This window comes from Lolium rigidum, chromosome 6 (genome assembly GCF_022539505.1).
Source record: "Lolium rigidum isolate FL_2022 chromosome 6, APGP_CSIRO_Lrig_0.1, whole genome shotgun sequence".
Lineage (NCBI taxonomy): Eukaryota > Viridiplantae > Streptophyta > Magnoliopsida > Poales > Poaceae > Lolium > Lolium rigidum.
Window position 1 is genome coordinate 46,839,454 of NC_061513.1, and position 10,617 is coordinate 46,850,070.

The following is a 10,617-nucleotide window of genomic DNA, read 5'->3' on the forward strand; positions in this document are numbered from 1 at the left end:
CGGAGAAGCAGATCTTCCCGTCTTCCACCATGGAAGAACATCGGAGCCTGCCAGCGGCGCTTGCCTGACGCAGCGTCGACACGCTAGGCAAGGAGAAAACCCCTGCCTACCTCCAGATTCGCAGCTACTGGCTCCATCCTTCCTTTTCTCCTCGCCTCCAAGGCCGGCCAGAGGAGGAAGAGATAGAAGCCCAGCAGCGCGGATCCAAGGGTAGCAGTTGTGGATCTTATACACGGAGATTGCTGGGGTGGCCGATCTCGCCGTCTCCGACCACCGGAGCTCGAGAAGACGAAGCCAAACACTCAGATTGTTCAAGATCTGATCTAGAAGATCTTGAACCCTACTCCAAACTACTGGCATATAGCCGAAAACTAATAAATTGCTTTGACCATTATTTTGGTCAGTAAAATATGAAATATATGTCACAAAAATTATCATTGGAAAGCTTTTTTGTATATAAATCTAATGATATAGATTTTATAGAAATAAAATTTATATTATGTTGATCAAATCAATGGTCAAAGTTTGTCTTAAACTGCGTGTGTTCCTGTTAAATCGAGACGAAGGTAGTAGATACATACAAATTTAGATAAAGTAGAGTCCATTATTATCAACCGGGGAAAGTACACTTATTCGAGTATTTATTTCCGGCATGCGGTATGTACATACACGTATTCCAGTGTGTATACATGAGCCATTGTTTATATCTTTTCGACTCTTCAGGAAAAAAACACCATTCATGGGTCGTTTTCCATCAAGACTGAGCCTATATTCCGGCCAAAACAGGGCCGTGCAAGTGGCACGCGGAATGGCGCCGTTACCCGCGGTATGGACGCGCACGTATGCAGCTTATCACGCCGGTCCCGTCGGTATCTAAAGCTATATATGATGCCCCCATAGGGGGCCTCACAGAGATTAGCTGCTCGTGGCCGTTGGATCTTACCCATCTGGCAATCTTGTCCGTTCATTTTTTCACTAGTGGAGTAGTCCAGGACGAGGCCCTCGCGCGAACCCGCTTTTTATCCATGGGTCGATGAAGCCCTCCCGGCCCAGCCTCTCGCGTCGCACGTTACCCTCCTCTCCCCTCGCGCCGCGCCGCCGCCTCGCGCTCGCCGTCTCCTCCCCTCCCGTTCCCGTGCGCGTGCGGCGGCCGCCGCCGCCATCCCCGCCGCCAGCCCCTCTTCCTCCCCCACGTCCCTAGCCCACTTTCGCCCAATCCCCGCGCGAGATCCGTCCTCGCCCATGGCAGCGGTTTCCTGCCGCAACTCCTCTTCGCTGCGCCTCGCCTCCCACCTCTCTCCTCCCACTCCTCCCTCTACCTCATCTCTGATGGCTCCGGTTCGCCTTGGGCGCGGCCACCGCGCAAGGCGCGAGCGGGGCGTCGGCCTTGGACGCGAGCACTGCTATGTCACGCCCCGTCTGCCCCGCTCACCGCTGCAACGAATCATCGCGTTGCCGGAGGAGCCGCGCCGCCGAGCTGCGCCGGCTCGGCCAAGGCGACGAGGACCAAGATCCGGGGCGGCGTCTTTCATCCTCGCCTTCCTCTCCCACTTCCCCACTGATTCGGGGAGAAACATGGCAGCAGGAGCGACATGGAGCGACCGAGCGTCGGCGGCAGGAAGCGCACGCACAGGCGACAGCGGCGGCAAGCGCGGGCCTTGGCGACGGCGGCGCCCATCGGTGAGCAGTGAAGGGGTCTCCGACGGCGGAAGGAGTGCTGCGCCCGGCGTCCGGACAAGCTCCCATCCTCAATCCCTCCATGTGCGCCGTCGTCCGCGTCCCGTCGCCGTCACCTTAGTCTTGATGCAATGGGGCCGGGCCCTGCCTCGCACGCGCTCATCCTAGGTTGGAGATGCGGATGAGGCAGTGTGGCGCTGTGTGACCCAGCTCCTACAGCTGCAGACCGAGATTAGGGAGAAGAGGCAAATTCAGGTACGCATCTGCTAGATTCCTTCATCCATGCCCTGCATCAGTCCAATGACATGTGTAAACTTTTGCTCTCCTATCATTTGTTCATCTTCTACACCACTCTCTGAAGAGAGATGCCACACAAGGACATGGGAGACCAACGTGGAAGGAGGCTCAGCCAAGCCGTGGCCATGGTGCATCTCTCTCCCAATTTACAGAGCGTTCCATTTTGTTCAGATGTATTTGATAAATTTATCTTATATACTGGCTATGATGTTGCTAAATCCTGATTGCCTAGATATGTAACACTTTGTTCCACTTCTCTCTTTTTAGGTTTGTTTGTGGAGATTTTTTTATCTGTGCCTACCAGTTTTTGATGAAAATCGTGGCAACCTAAAGGTGAATATTCATCCATGAAATGTTTATGCTCGCTTACTTAATAAATATTTCGTTTTTACTGTTAATGCTTCGCTGCATACTAAATAATCAGATAAATGTCATGCATAGTCCAGTACTTATAAGTTGTTCTCAGTTAGCCATTTCTTGGATTGTATTATTGTGTCCTCTTGGTCATTTGCATTCCAGTGGTTTGAGGAAGAGGGTCTAAACAATGTGTTTGTTGATGGTCCGTAGATAGGTGTACTAAAATGCAGTCTCCCCTTGCTAGATGTGCATCCATGGATGGAGCTTACCCGGTGGCCTTGCTAGATAGCTGAGACAGGTTGTACTTGGAGTGAAGGTAAACAAAAGTAGCAAGCGATTTCTGAATTGTGAGGTTATGGTTCATACAAAACAATTTGTTGTAGACCGACGACAACAACTACAAATGTCTAGCTTTCGGTTCAGTTTATGTTGTGGCGCCAAAGTACACATCAGTTTAGTTCTGAAATGCATAATTACTATTTGCAGTCCATGGTTAATAAGGTTCTTAGTTAATTTTCTGTGTTTGTATTTTGTTTCGCAGATGATGATGATAGATCAACGATTACAAGTACTGAGCCACTCACAGAATATTCAGCTCTTCGGTTCATGTGGTTTTATCACTTCTTTCAGACCATGTGAGCTGATTCCTTTTCCTTTATATGCGCAGATTATTTACTTGCTTAGGCTACAATTTTACCTGGTCGGTTATTAATGCATGCCGAGATAAGAAAATTTATCCAGTGTTTCTTGCTATACCAAATCAGATAACTAACTGAGTATTGTAGTTATATACATCCGATGATATTTATTACCATGTTTGTCAGCTATGGTGATGGAAAATCAAGCAGAGCCACTTGATTTTTTTAGTCTATTGACGTTTTTCTGTGGTTACCTTTGCTTCTTTGACTGATTTCAGTCTGATTAGTACAAGGGTGTTGTTTGCTGTGTAGTAAGGTACTGAGGTGCTGTTTGCTTTGCAGTACAAATGATAGCTTGGTTGCTTAAAATGCAGATGTTGTTTGCTGTTTAGCTTCCTTACTTGAAAATCAGAATTTGACTGCAAAATGGGCAGTCCACGGCTTCTCCTTAATTTGCACATCCTGGAAAAACAAAACTGGAGCTGTAGCCCCTTTTAACACCACACTTGTGATCTAGCCTGCTAAGAGAAAAAGAAAAAGAAAAACTAAGCAACCCAGGACAGATTAAGTATTACTAGAGAGACATGCTCTAGAATAACTTTTACTCTACAGAAAATACTTTGGTTATATCAGAACCATATGCTAATTACTATTGTAATGTACTCCCTCCGTTCCTTTCTGTAGTGCCTATAGATTTTTGGCATTTGTTTCAGACTATAAGGTTGTAGCTTAGCTTTTTTTCAATTACACCCTCCCCGTTCAGCTCCCAAATCGTTCAGCTCCCAAAATTGTTATGGTATGTTAGGAAGATATGGATTTCCCAAATTTTACGTTGATCTCAAATTGTTAAGCTAGGGGTCTTGTTTAAAAAATACTCTTGCGCTAATTTCCGTGCCAGAAAACAATAGACACTATAGAATGGAACAGAGGGAGTATTATGTATCAGAACCATATGCTAATAAGTATTGTAATGTATTTTCCTATTTCAATTGTGCTATGTATGCAGTTGCTGCCCTGCCTATATTTACGTGTGAATCTCTTGGGAATTTTATTGGTCACCCTCACGTGATGTTATATATTCTTATTCGCTACTTCTATGTGTCACATTTCAGCGTCGCACCACCTGGTAATCCGCAAATGGTTCTTCACTTTGTTTAGCTTTGTACAAGTCATCGATGAACCATATGAACCAGAATTAGACAGATACCGATAGTACGATTTTTTTTACTAAAATAAATATATTACCAGGTCATTAAAACAGCATACTTACCCCCTCTATTTCATTTCCTCTTTCATCCCCATCTCTCTGGCTCGGTGGCGGCATAGCCTGCGATCTGCCGAGCTGGTGTTTTCGCTATTATGGTCCATTTCGTTTCGACCATTTTGTCTATAATATTGTTTATTATCTTTTTATTTCAACTATTTTATCGATTGTTGTACAGGATGTGTTACTTGAGGTTTTTTTAAAAAATTCTTACCAAAATTGAGATAGCATTTCTGAAAAATTATCCACCAAAGATGATGCATGAGGAGCAACTAATATATCATCATTTCTATATTTGGTTTTGTTTCCTATGAAAGTAAACAGAGTTCCACTGAAACTGACAGAACATTCATCTTTCTATGGCCATCAGATTGAATAAGAGTTTGTTTGTGCTTATGTTATATATATTCTCGGAAGGTATGAAAGGTCATCAGATTGGGTAAGAGTTTGTTTATGTTTATGTTATATATATTCTCGGAAACGTTTGAATAGCGACTTATGTGGAATAGTTTTTGTTTAGAAAAATCATGTGATCTCATATATTCATGCCCTTACATAGTACCAATGACTTTTACAAAACGGATGCAGAGTAGTCAGCCATCTCATTTATGCTCTACACATGCTTCTATGTAAACCAGGGGCCTCCCTACATGTGTCATGCCATTCCTTTAAACATCGGCAACCGGAGATCTTGGGAGATTGTTGTTCTGGTGTAGAGAAAAAATATTTAAATTGTATGAGGCCAAAGTTGTTGGCTATCTGATACATTATAGGCACACAAGCTGTTATTATTTGTTGATTCAATTCCATTATTATTTTTTTCCTTTTGTAGAAATTGCAGCAGCCGAATGAATCAAAATAATATCTCTGCTCTGCTTTTTTTTTGCAAGAATTAGGATTTTCGTTTCTCATATGCATTATTACTCCATAGACAATCTCACTAACAAACGAATTGGATTTGAGCCATCCTACTATCCATTCTTAGTGTTCAATTTCATTGGTGAAAAAAAGCCACCGCTCAACTTGCATCCCTGGCCGCCGGTACCGGTGTCGCCCGACCGCCAAAGGCGGTGAGGGCGTGCGCGCACCCTGGCAGGGCTCCTTCGTGCGAAGAAGCATCGCCTTCTGGGTCGCGCGACCTCGGCGAGGCGGAGTGGAAGCAGTGATTCAGAGCGTTGGAAGGCGTTGTGGCGCGGTGCCAGCTGCGCGAGAGGTTGGCGGCAACGCTCTGGCCCGACCTGGGCTGGACGGGCCACGACCGTGCACCCCCGTTCTAATATCCTTCCACCGATCCTCCGCTGGTGGAGGACGCCGTGCATGCGAGCAGGAGCCTATTGTTGTTATGGTCTATAGTCGAGGGCACCTCCTTACCAAGTTGTATTCGCTTGGTGAGGACGACCGTGTATGTGTGTGTATCGTGTGTGTTCCCTGATGTCTTCTTCCTATTCAATGAAATCGAACGCAAAATCTCTTGCGTTTCCTTGAAAGAAAAAACTAAAAAACATATTACCATTTTCTCACTTAATTTTTTATCACCGTTATATAAAATGTAGATCAATATGAATTCTACGGGGTCGTGCGCCAAGGCGCACATCTAAATCTAGTCAGTTTCATTGCCGACATTTGCGTGTCACCCTTCTTCCGCTACGTAATATCATGCGTTTTTTATTTGAGGTTACGTGTCATGCGCATTCTTTTTCCTGATCTTCGTCTGATGATTTCTATCTAGAAAGCGCTGTTATTTTCATGATGAGGAGTTTATCGATCGGACATGCGTCTTTTATGGTACTCACTCTGTCTTATACCTAAAAGTTGTCCTAGATTTGTGTAAATTTGCCGCTTCCTCGAAATAGCTTTGGTTGCGCTTTATAAATAAAGTTGCAACGATTGAACCGATACAACGTGCACAGGAGAACCTTTTATAAAACATATCAAAGAAAAAACAAGGAAAACATAGAAAACCCAAGCTTGCTACCGAAGACGTTGACGCGAGACCAAGTCGAATTGGGGCTCCATGATGATTCCCCCAAGAGGGTAACGACACACTGCACCGCCGCCGTCGAGACCGCCAGGTCTAGGGTTTTCACCCGGAGTCGTACCGCGGTGTGGATATCCACAACAACGCCCCCAAAAGGGTTACGACACCCATAGGAATCGCCACCGTTGGCGCCGAGGCGTTGAGCTTTCGTCCGAAAGCATCCACACACCACGCCCAAGAACTTAGCCGCCCTCTATCTCCAAGTTGGGCTTCCCAAACACGATATGGGGGTTGCCAAACCCGAAGCGCCGCCAATACCAGGACCCCCACAGTCTACTCCACGCCATCCTCATGACCGAAGAGTGAGCCCACCACCGCCGCCACGTTGCCCGCTGTAGAGTCAACCACGCAGTCCACCTTCTAGGGCCGCCGCCCCGACATCCCCACGAACTCGAGCCCATGGCTTGATCAGCACACCGTAACTCGAGTTCGACAGGGTAGGAATACACCATTGCTAGCAACCATCAGAGCACACGACAACCTAGGGTAGGGGCCCACCCTCCGCCACCTAAGGGGCACAATGTTCGGACGTGGTAACATGGCCGATTCGGTCTAGATCAGGCCCGACCGCCTGCAAGCCTCGATCAAGCCCCATTAGCCGTGGCACCGCGCAACTGTGCCCAGGTCGCTATTACCACTTAACCGCCATGTGCTAGCCAGACACCATGAGCGGCGTCACCGCAACCTCACCCCTTGCACGAAGGCCCTGGCCGAGACCGCACAATGCTGCAAAGAAGCACCCCCGCTGTGATGCCCGAGGACAAAGCCGGCCGCACTGTTACTGCCGCAGCCATGTCGCCGATCAAGCCGTACACTTTGTCTAAATTTGGATATGTTCATACACTAGATAATATCTAAACACGTCTAAATTTAAACAAAATCTAAGATAACTTTTATTGAAGGGAAGGAATACTAGTAGTGGTTTAAGTGCAAAAAGTTCGTCTAGCATGAATGAAACTAGAAATTACAACATGTTTCTTCCCCTCGAATATGAACGTACGGTTAGTACAAAATAAAAATATAAACAATTGAGATCAGGCCAGGCACACATTTTTAAATAAAAACAAATGCATCTTAAACTGAAAGATGCAGAAGCATATATATATCGATGGTTGCAGAATTTCATGTTAGATAACGAATTATCTAGAAATTTCAGATATATGACATAGCAGTTTTTTTGCCAAAATATCAGTAAATGAGGACTTCTAAAGCATGATAATACGGAAATTTTTATATGTACAAAAAAAACCAGCGAGTAAATATGAGGCAATAAATGAAAATAATACTTGTAAGTAAATGAGTGGCAGCATGAGGGTATATTATTACTCCGTCCATCTCTAAGCATATGGTGCACACGTACATATTTTAAGATTCAATCTTGACCAACAAAGTGTGAATTTTGTTGTACAATAGAATCGTATTCAAGAAATATTTCCAATGGTGCATGCTTCATGGCACATTTTTTCATATAGCACTGCTAAAATTACTTCAATGTAAAATGCGAAATACATGAACGTCATTAAATACGGACGAAGGGGTAATCTTGAAGAATGAAGACCATAGCCATACAATGGGAACCTGATAACAGTTTACCACGAGATATCATCGAGCCTCTATTGCTCTCAAAGCTGGATCAAGTTAACAAAATTAAGTTCATTTGATTGTCAAGTACGCGTATACTCTTTGAAATCTTAGAACCGGTCTGGTAACGCGAGTGCTAACAACTCTTAATTTTTGGTAAAATATGCACAAATATGTTTAAATTTGGTAAAAGTTTGCACTCAAGACATGAATGCCTGGTAAAAACTTTGTATTTAGACCTTGGTTTGTTCGGATTGGAAGCACCATATTCCAACTTTTTTAAAAACAATTTATATCCTATTCCAACTTTACTTTACACACATGTTGATATATAAAATGTGAGGAAAAGAGCAACTTTTCAGTCTTCGTATCTATCTCAAATTTCCTTCTTCGTGTCGTTTCCTTCCCGTTTCTCATGTGGAGACAAAAGGTACCCGTCAGGGAACAATATTGTTTTGGGGTACGAGCCAATGGGAAGCGTTGGGGGATTGTTACACCCAAGAGGATATTATTGACTCTTGTAACAACATGCAGTGGTTCTGTTGAAGAAATGGACGTGCACGTTACGTGCTACGAACAAAACGCACGTCTATTATCATCGAGGACTATACAAACATATTTTGCGACTTAGTGGCTGCAGCGATCAGTCCGGGCACTACGTAATGAGATATTTCCTCTTCTGTTTTTCTTTCTGATGATAGAGAAAAGTCTACACCGTGATATTTAGTAGGCCAAACCAAGCAGGCAGAGCATCTTCAGCAGGTGATATAAAAATAGGGCACAAAAGAGCAGTTTTAGGACAAAAAATTGGTAAAGAAGAAGAAATAACTTACCTTTAACACAAAGTGTCAAACAGCTCATGTGCAAGGTAGAGGTCGTCGGCCGGTTGCGGTAGGAGACCTTGTTGACAGCGGGTCAGAGCCCCAGTGGAGCTAGGCTTGTAGTAGCCTCGTTGCATCGATGATGGGCAGAGGTTGCATGGTACGTGGCCAAAGGTTGGGTGTCGCGGCGGAGGCGGTCGGTTGACCCGTTGATCTATTGGACTCGGGCCTCACGGACCCCCCCCCCCCCCGGCCGTCAAATCGACGCTCTTCGAGGTGGCGTGGCCCCACACACAAATGACAGAGGGCGGTGACGAGCCAGAATCGGGTCGGTGGTCTGCGGGTTTTCACGACGGCGGCGGGGCGTTCCATCCATCTCAGGCTGCCGAAGGAGGCGGGCAAGGCGGGTCGGGGCCGAAGCACGACCATACAACGATGACTAGTCAATCCCCGGTGCTGGCGGGCCGGATTTGGGCGGGGTGCGGCCGGTGTTGGGCAGGACATTTGCGCGAGGGAGGAGCTAGGAAATGACAAAATGACGAACCGTGTGGGGTGTCATATTTTGTTTTGCAGTAGGCCCCCTGTTGTATATGCGCAGAATCAAAAGTATATTTGAGGGCGCTCGTCTAAAAAAAAAATGCCCTTTAATATTACTTTGTATCACATGTTGGAGCGAGTTTTTGTCCAAGGTGTCCTATATAACACTTTTTTTTGGGGTGCGACATCCCCTTTGAATTTTTTTCTTAGGTCAATTTTATTAGTAGGTCAAATAGTGCTATAATAATAAACCAATGTGACGTGCGGCTACACGCGTGGCTGGACGATCGGGCGCCGAGTCACTGACGTGAAAGATATCTACTCACACGCATGCGGAGTACACAAGAATGGTACTAGCTGGAGTTTTGAACTGAGGTTGGAGGGAGTTCCTGTCTATGGACGTACAGCACGTTGCTCCTTGCTAGCTGAAGCAATCTCTTCTCGGTGGTCCTATCCCAAAGAGTCACGCACATCTCGCCATTTTCTCGATCCATGTTGTCTGAAAACTATATAGATAGGCCGCCACAGTGCCACTGGTACTACAACCATAGGTGGACAAGCTAGCCAATTGCTCGCACTCCAAAGTGTTCCAAAATGTCAATGTCTCACGGCCCCGTCACCGTTCTACAAGGAAAGAGAGAGGAGAGGAGAGGAGTAGGACAGTCCTGGGAGAAGAAATGTCAATGAGCCAAACCCCGTAGCAATAAACCTCGCTTTCTACCGTGTACCGCCTAACTGCTCCCCCGTTCTCCAAAACAAGGAAGATTTTTCTCATCAAAAACACAAAAGAAATACCACCTCGTTGGAGACGTCATAGAAAATTTGAGATACCATTGAAATACATGGTTTAATCGCGTTGTGTCAACTCTAGCTCGCCGTTAGCTACGCGTCCAGAAGTTAGGTACGCTGCGATAATGCGTCTTCTCGCGTGAATCTATTTTTTATCCATTAAAACAACTCTTTTCTGATTTTTCTTTCTCTGGCATGTGTTGTTATTTAGCGGGAGTCGTTCCCAGATCAACTCTAACAGATGATGCATAAATAGGGATAATGCTCTAGAAACTAATTTTAATTTGCATCTGTTGAAATATTGGGCCTACACTTAGTGGTCCATAATAGATTTCAGATTTTCCCTATAAATCTCAAAGCCCACTTAGTGGCAGCCTTGTGAGTTTGAGCCCAAGTTGGTGGCAGCTCACTAGGGAGTGGCAAAAGGTGGGAAGTTTAGTCCCACATGGAAAGTTGGGAAGAAGTTAGACCACCTTATAAGGTGGGTTGTTCCACCACTAGTAAGTGAGTGAGAATAGGAGTGCTACACGCGCGCGCTCCTCCTCCTCGCTCGCTCGACTCGACACGTCACGTCACGTCACGTCACGTCACGCGACGCGCGCCGCGCTCGTGGTGTCG